The sequence below is a fragment of the Camarhynchus parvulus genome, chromosome 10, assembly GCF_901933205.1.
Source record: "Camarhynchus parvulus chromosome 10, STF_HiC, whole genome shotgun sequence".
NCBI classification, from domain to species: domain Eukaryota; kingdom Metazoa; phylum Chordata; class Aves; order Passeriformes; family Thraupidae; genus Camarhynchus; species Camarhynchus parvulus.
Genome location: NC_044580.1, coordinates 14,341,921 through 14,361,529, shown reverse-complemented (window position 1 = coordinate 14,361,529; position 19,609 = coordinate 14,341,921).

Sequence of the window (19,609 nt, the reverse complement as noted above, 5' to 3'; positions counted from 1 at the left end):
CACCCTGATAATGCACGAGTTTCATGCATTGCTCATTATCCTGAAGAACTGCAGACTGCTTTGGGAGCAACTGCCATAGTTCCTCAAGTGTTAGTCATTCCGCACATTCAATCCACCATGAATCTTTACATGATTCAGCTTAAACAGGTGCATAAATGTTGCAGGATTGGGTCCATAAGCATCCACAGCCTCAATTTTATGTCTCATTTGCAAGATGGGTTGCAGGAAGATGAGAGCAAATAGACTGTTGTGGTAGAGTAATACCTTCTAAAACAGAATAAAAGCTGATTATATCTTCTAGTTCCTAATAATTTGAGGAAGTAATTCTGTATCCAGAGCATTTGCAGTAAATACAATAAGGTCTACTTAAAAAAAAAAAAAATGTTAGCATTGCAGCTAAAGTAACTACACCAGAACAATATTGCATTTTCTGCTTTGTAAGGAGAAGAGAAAAGAAATGGCATTTTTACATTTTCTTTTGACCTTTGAGAAATATCAGGAATATGTAATGGCCACACTCAGCAGCAGTAGCTCAGAGGATTCAGAGAATAAGAGTTAAACACCTGGGGACATTTACAAACAACTGGCAGAGAGGTGATGAATTTAAGATGTGCATATGAAAGGCACAGATACACAAAGTGTGCAAAAATAATACATAATTAAAATGCTTCTAATCTATGTGAGAAGCATCGCTGAGGTGGGTGGTGACTCCTGAACCGAGCGCAGGAGTGGCAGGGAACATGACCCATGAGGTCCCTGCTATGCTGTGCCAAATGCTGGGAGCTGGTGCAGCGAGAGGTCTCAGGGGACCTTTCTCCATCAAATTCGTAATGCTGTAAAGCACACATAACCTTTATCGTATCTGTCAGCCAAAATGAGCAAAGTTTACAGCCCATTTTATACAGCTGAGCACTGCTCTGATGTGACAGAAGGGCACAGGAGCCTGGGCTAGCCAGGGTTGTTGTGTTCCATCGCGTCGCTGCTGACGCCCAACCTGCCCCTCGCTGCTTTCGCCAGCAAAACCCTCCCACGGAGGAGAGGTGACTCCCAAGGGCCATGAAGTGTCTTTTCCTCCCCAGCAGGTTCACTGGCAGGAGGAAAGGATGCTGATTCAGTAGGTTTGATGCCCTTCATCTTCTCCTGAATGCTCTTGCTGGTCTCTACGCTGAGCGAGGGATAGGACAGTACCACCCCAGCAGCTCTGCTCATGGATGGAGGGTGCTGGTAACAGCCCAGCAGCTTCCAGAGCTGCCAGTCTCCTCACCTGGCTTCATCTACCCTTGGGTAAATGGTTTCCAGCTAGATTCTGAAGTGGCTGTGTCCATTACTGAAGTGCATTCACCTGGCTCCTGAAGGACAAGGAATATGAATAGGGCTTTTTTTTTTTTTTTTTTAATCAGCAGAGAGCACTGAGTTGCAGTCCAAGCAGAGGAATTTAGACCTGTCCTAAAGTCAGTGAACCTGAATTTTGCCACATTACAGCACTCCATGACTTTCTGTGAACCCTCCCCTATTGATATGGATAAACAAGCATCCCCTGCTCCTCATCTTCTAGACAGGGAGAACCTTCACATCCTTGGATAAAGAGCCAAAACCCTCCTGATTTTCTCTTTTCAAGAATTTTGCCATTGGAAGGAGGGTGCCAAGTCTGTCATCTTCTTTGTACCCAGACTTGTGTGGCAGCAATAAGAAAGCTTTGTTGGTTCACAAGAAAGGGAGAAGAAAATTAAACGGTATTAATTTCAAGCTCTATTAGGATTTTAAGAAAGTAAAATCAATAGAAAAGGATGGACTCGGTAGGGAATGTGACCTTATTTTCCCAGTGTCTGAAGGGGAAGTGCACACAATAGAGAGATAAAAATACATCTATAAAACCAGATCAGTTTCTTTGATGTTGAAGAAAAGAAGTTAAAATGTTTATGTGAACTTGCATCACTTGACTGGCATTTAGGAGAAGCGTCTTAAAGATAAAAAGAGCAAAACCAGAAAATCCCAACCCCAAACCCATCAAAAAATCCCCAAACCCCACCCCATCCATTAGTCCTTTTTATTTCTTTCTCTCTTGCACTAAATTGTAAAAATGGTGCGATCCATGCAATATTTCATCAAATATGACTCGCTGTTGTCAGAGCAAAATGTTTGATATAAAACAAGAATGATAATTCTTTTCTTTTTGGTCAGATAAGCTGGTTTGGATTAATAAAAATGCCACATTCACAATGATATCGATAATTTGCATGTGAAAAGCCTTCCACCTGGTAATGAAAACAATTTTTCAGTTTTGCCACCACTAGTCAGGAGAGATAAGGTCTGCCATCCTCCCCCTTGCAATTAACCACTGACACACAAAAAACGGAAAAGGGAGGAAAAAGGGAAAAGGCAGAATATGTGTGACAATTGCAAATTGCCTGTTACCTGAACCTGATGCCAAGGAATTGATATTTCCACCTGCAGCTGCACAGCTGGCTCACTCCTACAGCCTGGCCCTGCGTGCCTGCCAAGCTGGGCACCTCCAGGTTGGGAAAGCTGAGCTGGGTATGTGTTTGTATTAAATTTGTACGCCGTGTCAATGGCATTTAGGGGAGAAAACCCCACCCTAAACCAAGTTTGCAGCCCCCCTTTGTGGTCAGTAAGCCACTGGGTGGCAGTGCTGTGTGTGCACGGGTGTTTATATACACACACATAATGGGGGCCCCTCTTTTTTGGGGGGTGTTGTGAGCCTGGGTATGTTTTGCTCATTCTGTGAAGCCACTGTGATGCCCAGGGCAGAAGGCAGGAGGAGAAAGGAGTTTCAGCTTTGAAGAACGTGGACAATTGCATCTCCATGGACCTGTGCAAAGCTCCACAGCTCAAGGAGGTGTGAGTGCCCAAATGTCACCCCCTGTGCTGGCATTCCACACTCTCCAAGCTGTCCCAGCCTTTTCTTCAAACTTGCACTTGCAGTGTTTGTCTTGCACGGTCACCAGAGGAACAAAGAAGCCTTTTGCTGATAGCCATGGAACAGAAATGACACAAGACTCCTCCCTGTTCCCTGCTTCTACCCTAACCCCCATTCTTCACCCTTTTTTCCCCACCTCACAGAGGAATAATTAACCCAGCAAGGCCGTGTTTTCAGTGACTCAGAAGATGCCCACGTTCTCTGTGTGTATGAAGGATGCACATTTTTTTGCACACAACCAGCAATGGTTTGAACTTAACAACACATCCCCCCGAGATAAGTCCAATGTGATATGTAATTCTCACTTATAATTGTAGATTTGAAGTGGCTGATAAACAGATGTAGGGTTCAGATGCCAAACGGAGACCTCGGCGAATTTCACATTTTGTGTTTTATCTCTGATTAAAGCTGCTAAGACATGACATTTCTTTCAGGTTTGTTTCTGCAGCACCTCCAGCACGGTATTCCTGCATTTCTTGGCCCTTGAAGCACAGGTCATATTTGACTCTAGTTTTGCCCTGTTTCAGACTGACAGGTTTGATTAGTCTTGTTCTATACCTGACAGAAAAGCAATTACTCTCTACAGCCACGTTGAGGGGGTAAATCTACCTAGTTTGGATAAACAATCTCACATGTAGGATGAAGGAAAAAGCTGTGTATGGGCACTGCAAGGTCTGAGAGAGGGGGTTTCTTGCAAGAATAATTTGAGATTTCAGATTCTTCCCACCTGTGAGAAGTCAGAGTGAAAAAGAGGGCTGGAGGTGACAACAAAGGAATAGATAAAGAAGGGGAAATCTTTATAACCCTCCTTTGGGCCATCCAAGACAGCACTGTTAAGCACTCAAAAATCTATCACCTTAGTGATGAGCACACCTGAAAAAACCTATAGGAATGCTCTCTTGCTTTTCCCTCACCCTCTTAAGGTACTTTGGAAAATTTTGATTGAAATATTTGCAAAATGTGCGGGTTACAACAGCAATTAAAACAACCAAAAAAAAAAAGAAAAGGAACAAAAACAAATTCACATGCACACATGGTCCTTTGCAAATGAGAACTCTTCTGCCAGGAAAGCACGAGATCTGACAATATGTTCCATTTAGCAAAAAGATGACAAAACCTAAAAGGGTAACATTAAGAATGTAACTTTTTCTTCTCTCCACCTTTTGCTAACAGCTAAAAAACTGCTGTGCAAAAGGCCTTTAATGTGAAGCCTCATTTCAGCTCTAGAAAGGCAGTTGATTTCTGTAACTACAGTGACTGTCATTCTGCCCCCCATCAATAATAAATGCTTTTTCCCTTCTCTTTTCTGCTAATATTTCTCATCCTTCTTGTCCTTTGTGGTGGGCAGAGCTGCCAAGGGAATTGCTTGGGCTTTGAAATAAAGGGAATTTTGAAAGAGCAAAGTAGGGTAAAAGGATTTCCCCTGAAGAGCTCTAGCCAGAAGGTGCAGGGAGAGCATGGCCTCCAGGTTGGGTCCTCCTGTGAAGCAAGAACAGAACTTCTTGGCTAGAACTCACCTCTTGGTGGCCAACACCAAGAAAGAAATAATTATATTGATCCAAAAAACTCTTAAGGAATGGCAAATACCCAAATCACATTAGGAGCAGCCAGGAGAGGGTATTTTCAGGATCATGCTTCCCTTCTGGGTTCCAAACTGGAATTTTTGAATACCTGCTCCTGGCTGGGCAGCACCAAACGCTCCAAAACCCTCCCCTGTGGGAATCTGATTTGTCAGCTCGGCGAGCACGTTCCCTGGGAGGGAAAACTTTAGTGCAGCTCGTGCCAAAATGTGATTCTTGCTCTGATCTGGGATCATTAGTGTCCTGTGTGGTGAGGAATGTGAATGATCTGCTGCCAGATCACACCTAGCACAGAACAGCCTCGGCAGGGGGGCTGCAGGGAGTGCTCCTTGCAGGTTGAAGTGCTCTGCACAAATGCAGGAGAAGGGAGGAGAGAGAAAAAGAACCAGTGTGGGGGAGAGAGACCACAGGCATGTAGCAGCCTCCCTGACCTAGTGATTTATTTATGGCAGTCCTAGAGGGGAAGGAGCCATGCAAAGATCATGAGCCTGCATGCTGCAGTAAGTGCGGGATATGTGCTGGCATATATTTAGCTAGCAGGAGTACAAAGCACAGAATCTACAGAGGATGGGGAAATGCTTCCAGTCCTTGCAAGGTTTTTGAACGGTTTGAGTCGAGCAAGAGGAGAGGTTTATTTGGAGGAACACCAAAGATTTCCTTTGTTTCTTCCTATAAATAAATTACAGGTTGATTCTTGGGTTTGCTTCCTTGAAAGCCAGGGTGTTTCCTCTCCCAGCAAACACCTCACCATGCCTCACTCTTGGTCTGGCCAGCAACTTCAAAGGCCTCAGCAGGGAATTTTGGATGCTGATAGGCCTCTCAGGTGTGTAAAAGAAAAGGCTCTATCTGGGATGAGGAGCCTGAGAGGTGTTTCACAGTGAGCTGCTCTTTTCAGGGTAGGTGAACAACAAAAGGAGCAGGGAATAGGCCTCCAGTACAGCAGAAAAAAAGCAGAAATCTGTGTCAGCTGAAACCAGTTGCAATGTTCATCAGCCTGACAAATCCTTGCTCTGGAAGGTTTATAAAGCACAGTATCACAGGAGGGGACTGCACAGATTTACCCTGGGGAAGAGCCCATCACTGTGGCCACCGTAAATAGAAGTTATCAAAGGGGTTCTCCTTCACATCCCACTGGAGTGAAGCCTGATTCCACCAGGATGGTGCAGTCACCAGTGGCATCTGAAGCAGCACAGTGCAGGGGGAACATGAGGTGTTTGGTAGCATCCATCAAACCTTGCACATCACAAAAATATTAAGCACTAAATGAGAACACAGTGTCACTCTAGAGCTCTTGGCTCTGTTGTCTAAATTAAACCTCATCAGAAATAGGATCTTAAACAAGAGCCTGTTACACCCTCTTTGGTTTCTGAATTTAGCTCGTGCTCCAGCCTCAGGGATTTCAGAACCCTGGTGGCCTGAGCTCCTGGAGATCTGTGGGGACACACAGAGCACCAAGTGTCTCAGCTGCCTCTCCAGCTGGGGTCTGATGAGCTGAGGAAAGCTCAGAAGCATCACTGGGCTTATCCCGTGGACCTTGATGATCCCTGTGGGTTCCTCCCAGCGCAGCATATTCTATGATTCCATCAGCATTGACTTGATTTCAGGAGCTGGATTTGATTAGTCCAGGAGTGGACTTAATGCTTGGACTTGCATCTCAATCAAACTTATCTGTCATTCATAGATTCTAGTGGAAAAAAAATAATCCCCATTTATATATGGGAATATAACAATCAATCAAACTTTATAGCTCCTGTTTCCATTCTAGCAGCTTATAACCACATAATAAAAGCATATAATGAAAACATCATAAAAGCACACAATAAAAACACATTCACCATGCAAGTATTGCCATCTTAGCACATCCTGGATAGAAATGCTGGAGAATTCTTGAAGCTTCTGGTATGTACTAATAGCCTCCATAACCCTACATCACATCACCCTTCCCACTTGAGGAGTGCTCTCTATTTAAACAGCAGTGGTTATAGAAGATGCCTGTAAATGTTTGGATTCAGCAAATTATGGACATGAAAGGCCTCCAGAAGAATTGTGCTTTCCTGGCTTTACAAATTTAGTTAGAAGATTCTATGAGAAAAGCCTCTTCAGCTGCTTTTGTTGCATTATAGCCCTTATTGGAAAAGCTGCATGAGGTGGGTGTTGCATTAACACTCTTCTTCCCTGTGGTTTAAATTAAAGTTCATCTTCACAGGCAGCTCCCTGCTTCACTTGAAGGATGCAAACAGCTCGTTCTGCCTCCCTGCTCTTTCTTCATTTCCCTGACACTTTTCCATAAATCCTTGCTCCAGCAGAGCGCGGTTTGCTCAGTGCGGAGGAACCAACACCCTGAGATGGTTCTGCACCCTGATAAAAGATTTTGGTCCCTGCTAACTCTGCTGTGATTCATCTCAGCTGGCTCTCAGTGTGTGGCACAGTGGCAGGGCAGGAGCACTCTTGGAATTCTCCTCCCATGTGGCTACAACTCCTTTATGTGGGGAAGATGCTGAGATCAGAGTGTGGCTGGCCAGTGGACTTGCCCACTTGTCCCTTCACATATTTTCCAAGTTTCTCACAAAGTTGTCTCAGTGAGTGAATAAACCAGAAATTAGTCATCAAGCCTGTCACAGTGACTTTCTCCTTCACTTCAATAGTGCCAGAATAGTCACCTCTCACTTTAATAAGAGCCTCTTGAAATCTTCTCACTTTCAAAGATTTTCATTTCGGTTTGAAGGAAGCATTACAGTGATACTGTGGACCTAATGACTCAGCTACAGGTTGATTTTTGTATTTTTTTAAAGCCACAGATGTTCTTGTAATATCTAAAATGACTGAACCTGTTTATCTTAGAGATTAAAGGCAATATAGTTCCCAGTTTTCCCCAGCTGCTTATTTTGTGGCTTTGGGAAGCACTTTTTACTCACATGGCTCTGCTTTTTTCCTCCATTACTCCCCTCTCCTTTGTTTGCTTGACACTTTCGTGCAGAGAAAGGGCAGAAACCTGAGCTGGACAAATGTGATTTGATCACAGAGCTGGTGGGGGGCAGGTGCAGTCAATCACACTGCCATGAGCTCTCCTGTGTGCCATCGGCTGGAGCTTGTTTGGGGAGAGCCCCTTGATGCCAATCCGAAGGCTGTGATGCCTGTGCATGGACTCTGGGTCTGGTGCAGTGTGTCACTGTTCCCCCCTCTGGTCTGCAGATGTGTTAAGGCTGGAGGTTGGTTTACCAAAACCTGCAGATTGATTCAGCCACAGAGCAGAAATTCCTGACCCGAGTCCTTCAGTTCTTCTCAAGAAACACAAAACCGCCATCAGAGGCTTCTTTTTTTTTTTTTTATTCCAAGTTCTCAGCCTCTTCAGAGACACACTAAATTACCCTGAACTCCCTTGGCTTCCCTTAATCTTACAAAAATGCAAGAAGCAAAGTAACTGCATTACAGATGAAGGCAGCAGAGCTGCCCCCCTTACCCCAGCTCAGAAGCTGGTCCCTGGGATTTTAACTGTTCCTTTATCTACTGAAAAGGAATGTTGAAAAGTTTAATTGGCATGTAATGAGATAACTATAACAAGTTAATTAGTTCTCAATTAAATTGCGTTTACCATACGTTCTGAATATGTTGTTAGCAATTAACGACACCTAATGAACTTGCACTAGCGACTGAGTTTACTGTGATAAGGGAAATAATAATAATAATAATAATGATAATAATGCTCACACGTGGTTTCATAGAGCATTAGAAGCAAAAAATTATTTAATAAGTATGTGGTTAACTCATCATATCTTGTGCAGCCACTGGAAGGGAAATAGCCAGGAAATTTATTCTGGCACATCTAGCAGGGGTCTGGGTGGAAACAGTTGGCTTTTAGGATAGGTCATCTTGAGGAAAAAAATTCCCTGAGAGCTGTTGAAGAACTGGAGAGGAAAAGGGAAAGTAGAGCTGCAGGATAAGGTGATTCAGTTTAGATATAAGAAAGCATGACAGTTCCAGGTTGGACAGGGCTTTGAGCAACTTGGTTTAGTGAAAGGTGTCCCTGACCATAGTGGGGAGGCTGGAATGAGATGATCCTTAAGGTCCTTCCCAGCCCAAACCATTCTGTCATTCTGTGATGGTTTTACAACAAAGAAAGATCATAAACAATTGAGATAAGGTAGAAACCCCTGTGGGTAAGAGAAAAGAGTTAAATTCTTTTCCAAGATCACTTGAGCAGGTGAGTATATGGAGAGCAATTTGTCTCTGTGCTGCCAGTTAACCTCCCCTTAATGCTTTGTGCCATTAGAGTGTCACACTGAACAGGCATTAGAAGGAAAAAACCCTACAAAGTAATTTACATTTTAATGAATTTTTAATTGAACCAAAATCTGTTGTTTCTGTTTAAAGATGCAGTGTTGACTTTGTGGTCTGTGCTGCTGAGAGCCAAGTGGGATCTTAATGTGATAAAAACAATGATAACGCTAAGCTTAATTAGGTTTGAAAGCATCCCTGATAAAGTGGTGGGGAATAAAAATGTCACCTTCCCTGATGGAAGCCAAGCAGGCAGGCTAGGGAGAGCCTGGACCACTTGGCCAGCCTGGCTGCCATGAAGCAACAACCAGAGCTGCTGCTTCTTGCTTGTGTAAAGCTCAGCCTATGGCCCAAGTGGGCTCAGAGAGACAAACCTGACGCAATAACGTTGGTTCTGTCTTTTCCTGCCATTAGATCCAGCTTTAATGGCTGCCAGGACCTCCTGGGGTTTCTCTAATCACTTTCCCCTTCATAACAGGGAACATTGAAATGCCAGAGCCTGGCAATCACAATTTCCATGGCTGGCGCTTGGAGGCATGGGCTCTCATGCCCTTCTCTGTCCTGGAGCAAAATGATCTTATCATCCTCTGTGCACCCAGCCTGCTTAGAGCTTGGAGACAAGAGAACTCACTCCACTTGGATTTGACCAAAAATGCTCCCTAGTGTTGAGGCGCACACGTTTGCTCTCTCTCTGAGGTACCTGTAATCCTGATCCAGACATTATAAGGAATTTTGTTGTGTTTTTAGTGTCTTGTACAGAGCAATTTGCCAAGTAGATCGTGGCACACACATACCCAAGGAGCTCAATGAAATGGCAGCAAAGCAGCTTTTTAACACTAGTTGCACATCCTCTACTTTCATCTTTCCTCTGGCTGCCTCTGCTCCTGGGAGGATTGCTCTGTTCATAACATGCTCACAGATTCACATAATTAAACCTTGGTTTTTATTAGTTATCATTTATTAGGTTATTGTTGATTTGGTTGTAGCATGAGCATAAGCTGAATACACCCCTTACCTCCACAGAGAGCCCAAGCATCTGACACTCTAACGAGCCCAAATAAAATCACAGCAATTGAAAACAAGCTATGGCAGCAGGTTTCAAAACCTGTTAAAATCACTTTGTGAGCTTTGTCTTCAGTATCCTGCTGCTACTTACCAGGTCTTGCATTTTGCAGCAATTTGCTCCACTCTTGCTCTTTTATGACACTGAATTTATACTGCACAGGAGTCCCTAGCCTCAATGCTCAACTTTGAACTTTACATTATATACCATGTTATTTTTGGCTTTTAAAAGTAAGGTTTCCCTTGCCCAATTTATTTCATATCTCCTCCTGCTACCATGGTCAGTAATTTGGTTCCCTGCTAGCATGGGCTGGAAATATATTCCCGTCTAAAGTGACCAAGTTTGTCATTAAAAACAACTTTGCATGCATAGTGGGTGCAGAGGAGTTAGAGACCTTGCACCTCATCAGATGCCTGAAAAACTCCTAATTTCTACTTGGAAGCAAGGAACTTTTCACTGCTACATCAATTTTTCAACTGCTGCTGCTTTCTCCTTCAGAGGCATTAAACTCCAGACTCACTCTCCCTGCCTTGCTGCTGTGTCTGAGCTTCTTCTCTCTGGAGATACACCATCTGAGCAGAGAGAGCCACAGCACTCCTCACGTTGGCTTGGGAAATGATTCCTGCCTGCCTTTCCATGCCCTGGAACAGCAGGAGCTGTCAGTGCAGGCTGCTGCTGCTGGGTGTGATCAGCAGAGTGGTCCAAGAATAGCCCCTGGTCCTGACAGGGCATTCTCCCAGAATATCTGGGATGTCAGGCACTTAGCAGAAGGGGAAAGAAGTCACTGAGAATTTTGACTTTCAAGCAGGGACACCAGGGTTCCCAAAGCCATATGTACTGAGGAATTGAGCACAGGACTCAGCAGCTCTTGCCCTCACACATCACAGGGGGGTTCACCTGCCTCAGGGAGGTTATTGGGACCTCTCTGGGCAAGGGGGTTGCTGATGAGTGTTACCTCCCAAAGATCAGCTCTGCAAGGGGTCAGAGTGTTTCCATTGTACTGTGGTCTCTCTGAACTCTATTTTCATCTTGGCCACTGAGTGAGAGCAGCCCCAGAGCTGGAAGGCTGGGTGCAAACCCAGTTAGCAGAGCTGGGAAGCTCTCAGGGCACAGAGAGGGATGGAGGAGAGGCCTTTTTACTTGTCTTCCTGCTGTACCTGTACAGGAGCTGTCACTCTCTAGCCCATAGGAACTAACTATCCTGAAATCCAGGAAACAGCTGCTGAATGACAAAGATGGCTTTGCATTTATACGATGATCATTACTGGAGGGTGTGAACTCAGCTCCTGCAGATAAGCTCCAAGTGTGGGAGGGTGCCACATCATTTTGCTTCTTCCTTCAGAAAGGGTCTTTTAACAAATTGTCTTCTCTTCTCTTCTCTTCTCTTCTCTTCTCTTCTCTTCTCTTCTCTTCTCTTCTCTTCTCTTCTCTTCTCTTCTCTTCTCTTCTCTTCTCTTCTCTTCTCTTCTCTTCTCTTCTCTTCTCTTCTTCTCTCTCCCCACTCCCTTGCTGTTGCTGTGGGACATTAAATGTCAAGTTAATTGAACAATTTTCCATTTTGCCCTGACAGTTGCAGGCCCTTGAGGCCATCTGGAGATCCTGTAGCCCCAAGAGATGAACCAGGCCAAGGGACCAGTGTCTCCCTCTCAGATAAACCCAAGTGTGTACCTGGCAGGTCCTGGTGAGCACCACACCAGAGTTTCTGCTTTTGTGATGAGATTATAAATAAATAAATAAAAAAAAAAGCAAAACCAAACAAATAAACAAAAAACCCCAAACAAACAAACAAACAAACAAAACAACAAAAACCTGTCTATTTGCCTTTTTGCAGATTTAGGTGACTATAGCCCAGCTCTACAGAAAAGGCTTTTCTGAAGTGAAGCATCTCTCTGAGGTTGTTTTTCAACCATAGCTTTATGTAAAATCTCTCTGCTTCTTCCCCACAGTTGAATCAGATCATTGATCTTGCACTGCAAGCTTTGCCTCTCCCTTTTCACCTGTTCCTGCCTCTGTTCCACACAGCCTGGTAATGATTCCAAGATACAAAAGCTCACTGCCTTCCTCATAATGAGTCCACTTCTGTCACAAAGCATAATTTTGGGTACCTGGATGGAAAATATTGTCCAGATCCCATTTATGAAAATGCCTTTAATTCTGAAAGGAGGATGATTTTGTGGCTCTATTTGGGAAAAATGAGGACAACAAAGGAAATTTAGAGCCGAAGGGCCTGAAAAGATCCATTCCACATGCTGCAGGCCACAAAACACTCTCCATCTTCTTTATCTAACTTAATGTCTAGAGGGAAGAATAAGCTCACAATGCACAGAGCTGCAGGATGTTTCCTACCCTCCTCAGTCAGCATGTCTGGGAGGGAAAGGCACCTGAAAGATGGGTTTATATGAATGTTTCTGTGGTGGTTTAGGGTGTTGCCCCCTCCTCAGAAGGGCACAGAGAGCTCTGTTGCACCCAGGCAGGCTCTGGCATCCTTCAAAGCCACCATGTGTGAGACAGATTTGTAGCAGAGGAGGCTGAGGTGCTGAGCTTTGGCAGCAGAGAGGCAGCAGAGCAGCCAGGGGCCGCAATGCCTTAGGAGATTACAGGAATTCCCCTGGCCATGCTCTGTAACCAGGAGGTCCTGGTGAGCAGGTGGCTGTACACCCATGTCCAGCAAGACCTAGGTCAATTGTGATCACTTTGTTGCCCAGCTCTGTAATGTGGTTAGGCACAGAAGAGCTGTCTTTCTAAGTGGATTGATGTAATTGACAGAAGCAGGCATCAGAAATTCCTAGGAGACCATGAGTATGATCTTCTTTGAATGCAAATAGCTCCTAGCACAGCAGCCCTGACTTTGGTGAGCCCTAATGCAAATTAATAAGCAAAATAAATTATATAATGGATGGAAGAACTTGAAAAAAACACTTCACTCAAGAAAGTAGAAGTGATTTTTCAATAGCACGCTGTCCAGGTTTTCACCAGGCTTCAACTGCTTTTTTGAATAATGAAAGAGATGAGCAAGTAAAATACATATGCTTAAACCACAATCCTAATTGAAATACATTATGGTCGAACAGGCCGTGTTCTGCAGAGGTAGAGATCAGTGTGATAAAACCAGGAACAAGATGGAATTGTGCTTGAGAAGTGTTTGAAAGCTCTTCCCATTCCGAAGGAGTGGCTCACATTTGCAAAACATTTATTCAAGTCTCAGCTGAAAATAAATCCTTGAACGCAGGGATGCTACTGAGAGGTTGCACAGCGGCAGTGGCCTCTTTAATCATTGTCCTATTCAAGCCCTAATCAGGGCAGCATATGCAGGAATGAGTGGTAGGAGCTGAGAATTCACCTCCTCAGCAGGGTGAGATTGTCTGTGTGTCTTCTTTCTAATTAGAAGCTCTATTCAAATGTTAATCAGCAACACCATGATTAAGGAGGATTAAAGAGAACACTTGGCCATCACTTCGCTGATGTGGCTGAAGAGAGGATTTTATTTTTTCTTTCTTGTAACAAATAAGGATGTTCTTCTCCCGATGGAAGCCAGGGTTGTTTGACTTCCCCTCAGCATCGTGGATGCCACCCCTTTTCCAGGGTGCTGCTGTGATGGGAGGACAGCTGTTTCACCTCCAAGACCTTGTGCCATCCATCTGAGCCACACTGGTCCTTGGTAAACACTGCTGATGTTTGAGGAGTGACAAGGGACTCGCCCACCACAGCTGAAAGGAATTTGGGAAGTACTCAAAGCAAAGATTCCCTGAGAGAAGGTCCCAGGAATACTATCTCTGCCCCCCTGACATTAGCTTCGAGCTCTCTCCTTGGTTATTCCAGTGCTTTAACACCCTTCTTACCCCATCTCCCCTGCCAGTATGGGCTCCTAGATGGTTCTGTTTGGATTTTTCTTTAGAGAAAGGAAGAAAAATAATCACTGTCAGGGTAAGAGGAAATCAAATGAATCTGAGACAAATGGGAGAAGTCAATGAAGGAATAGTTTAAAACCATTGACTTCTGATGGAAATGGACATAACTCTGTAACTGGAAGGGACAAAACCACTGGAGATTAAAGCAGGATGACTCCAGACCAGACAGAATCAGATGAACCACAGAAACAATGGGCACTTCTCCACTCACAATTTCCCTGCTCTATTCAAAGGGAAAAGGTGCTACATGATTAGAGACCGTGTTCTTCTCAAATATCCTCTCTGAGGTGCCAGCCTCACATGCCATGCCTTGCCCAGTGGTACCACGTCATTCCCAATGCCTTCCCATGCCCACAATTAGGAGAAACAAAAAGCTCTCTTGTCTTTGTTTCTTCTGAGGAATAAGCTCAGCTGGCATAAAATGAAACCATTTGTCTAATGGTCTTGTATTTGGAAAAAATCCCTTCAAAGGGACTGTACTGGAGCTGGCTATTCCTCCAAATACATGAAATGATTTAATGAAAGGTGACAAGTTGAACAGAAATTTTAGTGCTTAGTGACCTCATTGTAAGTCTGTATTTTGCCTTTACAAAAAGTTAGCATCAGGTGAGGCTGCCCTGCCAAATCAAATGTCATAACCAAGGTCCCAACACAAAAACTGTTCCCTGAACTCTGAGGCTGGGGAAACTCCCTTAATTTGCATATTTCAAGGGAAAAAAACCCAAAACCAACAAACAAGAATGAGAAATGGAAAGCAATCAGCTCATTTCTGGCGGAGAATTTGGATGCTGCCTCTTGCATCCATGCATAATCCTCAGCACAGCATTCATTAAGCCCTGATGATTCATGACTGGCTTCTCCAGCTGAGACTCAGGATGGGTTCAGCCCTGAACTGCCCTCACTGTCTGAAGGCATTTAACTCCAGGGGTGACAACACAAATTGCTGTGAGCATTTTGAGGCTGGCTCTGCTCTGTGGCAAAGTAAGGGTTGACTTCAGCTGCGTTTCTGACAATACCAAAGCAGGCAAGCAGAATTTCGATCCTGCGCTATGTATTATATGTGATTGTTTGGGGCGAAAAAAACCCTACCAGGGTCTTTAATTCTTCTTGGTATTGTACAGGAAGGAAAAGTGGTGGCAAAAATAGGCTGTGTGCTTGCAGAATCCTTCCAGGCTGGATTCATTTTTAAAGTAAACTGGAGGTTAGCTCAGAGTTGTCAGGGACTTGTGAAAATTAGGGGTTTTCAAAGCATCCAATTCCCATCTTGAGATGCTGTTTGCACTCAGTATCCAGCCCAAGTCTTCAAAAATCAGCTGGGCCTTCAGCACACCTTTAGTCACACTAATAGACATTCAGAGCCCAGACACCACCCCTGAAAGGGTGACTCCTTGAACTGGAATGCTGTCCCATGTCAGATAGGCTGTAATCTTGGGAGGCACATCTGGGCCAGGTTTAATGCACTCAGCACATAGTGAAGGTCCCATGGAACAGACAGCTCTGTAAGCTGCACAAACTCACAGTCTGTTGACCCATGGCATCATCCACATCCCTCCACTGTCACAGCTCACTGGGACCTGCACTAGGTACATTAAGCACAGCTAAATCAACCTGCTCACATGACAGCACAGCTACACCAAGAAAATCTGGGGAGAACTGGAGCTACAGCAAAGTGTGCCAGAGGGAAGGTGAGTAGGAAACAATTATTTGCTGTTCTTGCAGCAGAAGAACAAGGGATCATTATGTGAAACTCTGAAATTGCAGAGTCAAGCAAATGAGCATTTTGCACACATAGTTAAACTGAAATATACTGCCACAGGATAATGTGGGGGCTGGAAATATTCATGGCCAGAAAAACCTGTCAAGAGTCATTAAAAAGAAGGACTTAAACATTGCCTGAAGAAGTGCATACAGTACTACAGCCTGAAGGTGAAAGGACACAGAGAGATGTTTCCTCTCTTCCCATACAAAAAGCTTCTGCTGCTGCTCACTGTTAGACAGAAACCAGAGCAAAGCTGATGTCTGCTTCAGATGAGTACAGCCATTTTTATATCCTTATAAAAAAATGAAAAGTTCTGTTCATGGATTTGTCCTTTCCAGGGAAGGTCAGGATCTGCAGATATCTTTTCTGACAAATTTTGGAAACTAATCAGATAATCAAATATGCCTTTGAGTGATGCTGGACAAGGAGCACCTTCTTGGCTGATAGCAATTAATCCCAAGAGTCCCTCCAGAGCCTAATGGATTACCAGGACACCCAAAGGTCACCTCCTACCAGCAGAGCTCTCCCAGGATAGATGAGCCCCACAATTAGCAATGCCACCCCTGTCCTGGCAGGGCCAGGGTAGCAGTGCCTGCTTCTCCCCACACTCTGGCTCCTGCTCCTGTCCCTGGCTGGAGCCAGCAGACTGAGGGGAGCCTGGCTCAGCCTCTCAGCTGCCCAGGTCCCTGACATTTCACTGCTGTCACCATGGCTGTGTCTGGGCACCATCATTCAGCAGGGCACTGTGAGCCAGCTCCAGCCAGGCAGCATCTGCACTGTTGGTGTCTGAGCTGCAGGTATGTGCAGCTCCCTGGCACTCCACACCATTATTTCTACCCACTTCGGTGTCTCTTGCACCTTTGCTTGATTTTAATCTCATGGTGATAAGGCCTAGCTTCCCCTTTCTCATCTCCAAAACTCTCACTAAGTCTCTCACTAAGAATCTCACTCTTCTTACCAAGATTGAGATCACCTGGTGCCATTTAGCTTGGGACACCCAGCAGCACTTTTCTTAGGAACAGAGACTGGGAAGAGTTGAATTTCCTGTCTCCACAACTTTTACTTAAAACATGGCTTTGCATCAGAACCTTTCTAGGGTTGGGCACTTTCATCTGGCAATAAAATTCTCTTAAAGCATTTAAAATAAAAAACACCACAGAGTTACAAAACACCGAGGTTTTGATCTGAAATCATCACATTCCCACATGCTTAGTAACGCATTCATATTTTTCTCGCTCGCTTCTTTCAGCTAATAGTATCTCCAGAGGGGTTCTTCCAACATCACCTACTTCTTGGCTTGCAAAGAAATAAAAAATCCTGATTGATGATCTGCAGGCAGACGTGATGAAAGCATTCCAATCAGAGGCACAGCACTGCTGCCTGAGTAATGGGTTTCCCACGCCCACAGGAGGCACAGCACGCACCGAGTGATAAGGTTGCTCTTCTAGCAGGCAAAATTCTGCACCATCACATCTACATAAACAGCCACAAGTTCACGTCACTGAGCTAAAGGAAGCAAATAGACAAACTCAGAACACCTCCCTGCACTTGTCTTTCCCCTTGTTAACATCCAGGCGTGAGCAGTGGCCAGTTGCAGGAGGTCATTTGTTTTAAGATTGTATTTGGCTTGACAGGGAGTCTAGACAGAGGAGTACTCAGTTAATCTGTCAAATTCCCATTGCTCTCCCATGCACTGAGCAAATCTGGGATGAGCTGGTGCCTCGAAGGTGAAGCAGGGAGGTGAGGCAGAGGCTTTGCCCCAAGGAAAGGTCCTGGCAGACAATGCCAGGACTCCTCTGGAAGCAGGGAAGGGAAGAACTCATTTTCCTCTGGAGCAGAGCTCCAGGGTGCCATGGTCACAAAACCTTTCTCCAAACCGTGAGTGGAAGGACTGGTGAAGTTAAAGCTGCTCAGGTTTGTGTGAATGGATAAGTTGCTTTTTAGGGCAGCAAGACCTTGCTTTGCAAATATTATAAAGGATAAAGCACTGGGTCATAGCCCAGTGGGATCCAAGCTGGGTCCCTTTAGTGCTTGCAAAAATCAGCAGTAGGAGAAAACAGCTGCAGTTTTATTGTAGTGCTCTCCATGATGCTGTAATTCTCACTCCCAGACTGATCTTTGCCACCCTCCTAGTGTGACATTTTTTGGCACTTGTAGGTAACCTCTGCCATGAAGTGCTCACCACATGGCTGCTTTCTTTTAGAAACATCCATTGCCACAGTCCCAGACAGCTCTGACCAGCCAACACAAACCCTGTTGGGGGTCACCAGGGCATCTGGATGCCCATCCTGAATGTGTGGTTCAGAAACAGGCAGCCCACCAGGCAGAGTGGTTCCACTTTTATGTCAGGCTCCTAACACTGAATCTGTAGCTCTCAGAGCAGCAGTAATCAGCCACAAAACCTTGGAAAGACAGGCAGGCCAGGTTCATTTTAGATAAGGGAACTGTGAAAAATGACAGTGTGACAGACAACTGCACGAGGGAGAGCTCTTCCCACAGTTAAGGCTTTACTGACAAAATGCTGCAGCTTCCCAGCAAGAGCTGCTCAGTCACCCCCAGAGCTTCATCTGCTGGTGTTCCTCAGTTCACACCTGCCAGGTGGGATTCTTCTCCACGCAAAAGGATACAGGGAGTGGAAGCTATGAGAGATGTGGCTATTTTGGGGTAGAGAGCTCTGGAGGTCCTGGAAGTAAGGATGAGCATGCCCATGGCACTGTGAAATCTGGTTAGGGGTTGTATTTTGCTTTGCTGGAAGATGCCAAGTGCACTTTCAGTGAGGTCAGGAGCAGGGTGTTCATCTACAAGCACCCATCCTCTGTCTTCCCATCCCATTTCTCCCCACCACACATAAACATTTCTAAACATTTTCAAAGCCTGCTTCTGAGTATTAAGTCCAAACCCCTGGAGGTTGGACAGGGCAGGGTGCAGCAACTTTTTCCTTTAGCTCCAGCTAAAGGGCAGCCTGCAAAACCTGCTGAGCACTGGGTCAAGGCATGGTGCTGGCTGAGAGCCCACACCTCTGTCCTGCCTGATCCTGGTCATCCCTTCTCTGTGTGGGATCCAGAGCTGCTGCACCCCTGAGGGAATGGGAGCAGAGGAGACCACAGAGGCAGCTCCAGACAAAGATTTTTGGCTGCATCTCTGAGCACTCCTCTGCCGATGAAATATTTATGATGACATGTTGCCTAGCAATGACCAGATTGCCCTGAACAGGCAGGAGATGAAATATACTATGGGATGTGGGAACTGTGGGAGAGATTGTGAAAGGAGGGGCTGGGGAGCGGGGGGAGGAATCAAAATAAAACCAACTCCAAATGGGCACTGATTTTGCTGGGCTTAGAACCTTTTGCTAGTAAGAGATGAAAAATAGGTATTGTTCAGTAAAGCATTGGATTGGTCAGGCTGATTTCACCAGCTAGGTAGAAGCTTAGAAGGATAAAAGCAGGCAGTCAGGAAGCACTTAGCTCTTATGTAGCAAAATGGTTTATTTTTGTCACTGCTTGGCGATGTGTGTCCAGACAGCACTGTCCTGTGGTGTTTTCTTTCCTCTCCTTGTCAATGTGCCAAAGCTAATTAAAGTGAGCTGGGTCTATCTGTGAAGTGGGATTTACTGAAACAAACTAATCAGGAAGGCAAAAATAGCATGTATTTTTGTCATTTGGACGGAATTGGTTGGCTGGGAAGGAGGATGGATGGGAGAGCTACCGCATGTTGTCTGTTCTGCCATCTGATTCTCCTCATTCATCCTGGAGCATATGCACAGCACTCTCAGGTTGTTTTTCTGTTTTTTCACCTCCTAGATTTAACCCCATTTCCAGCAAGTTGGAGAGCCAACAGGTGAGTCAATGGTGTTTCTGAAAAACAACCACTTAAAAAAAGCTGGTGGTGCGTTTGCTATTTGGTGGTTCTCGATGCAAAGAGGGGAAAAAGGGAAAGACATGAGTTCTTTTCCTGTGAAAAGAGAGGATCTTGCAACAGCATTTGTTTGCTGGAGCCCTTGCAGAGGCCAGCTGTTAATAGATGGGCTGCATGAGCCTTCTCATTCAATTTGTCACTAGTCTTGCACAGAAAGATTCTGCTGCTTTC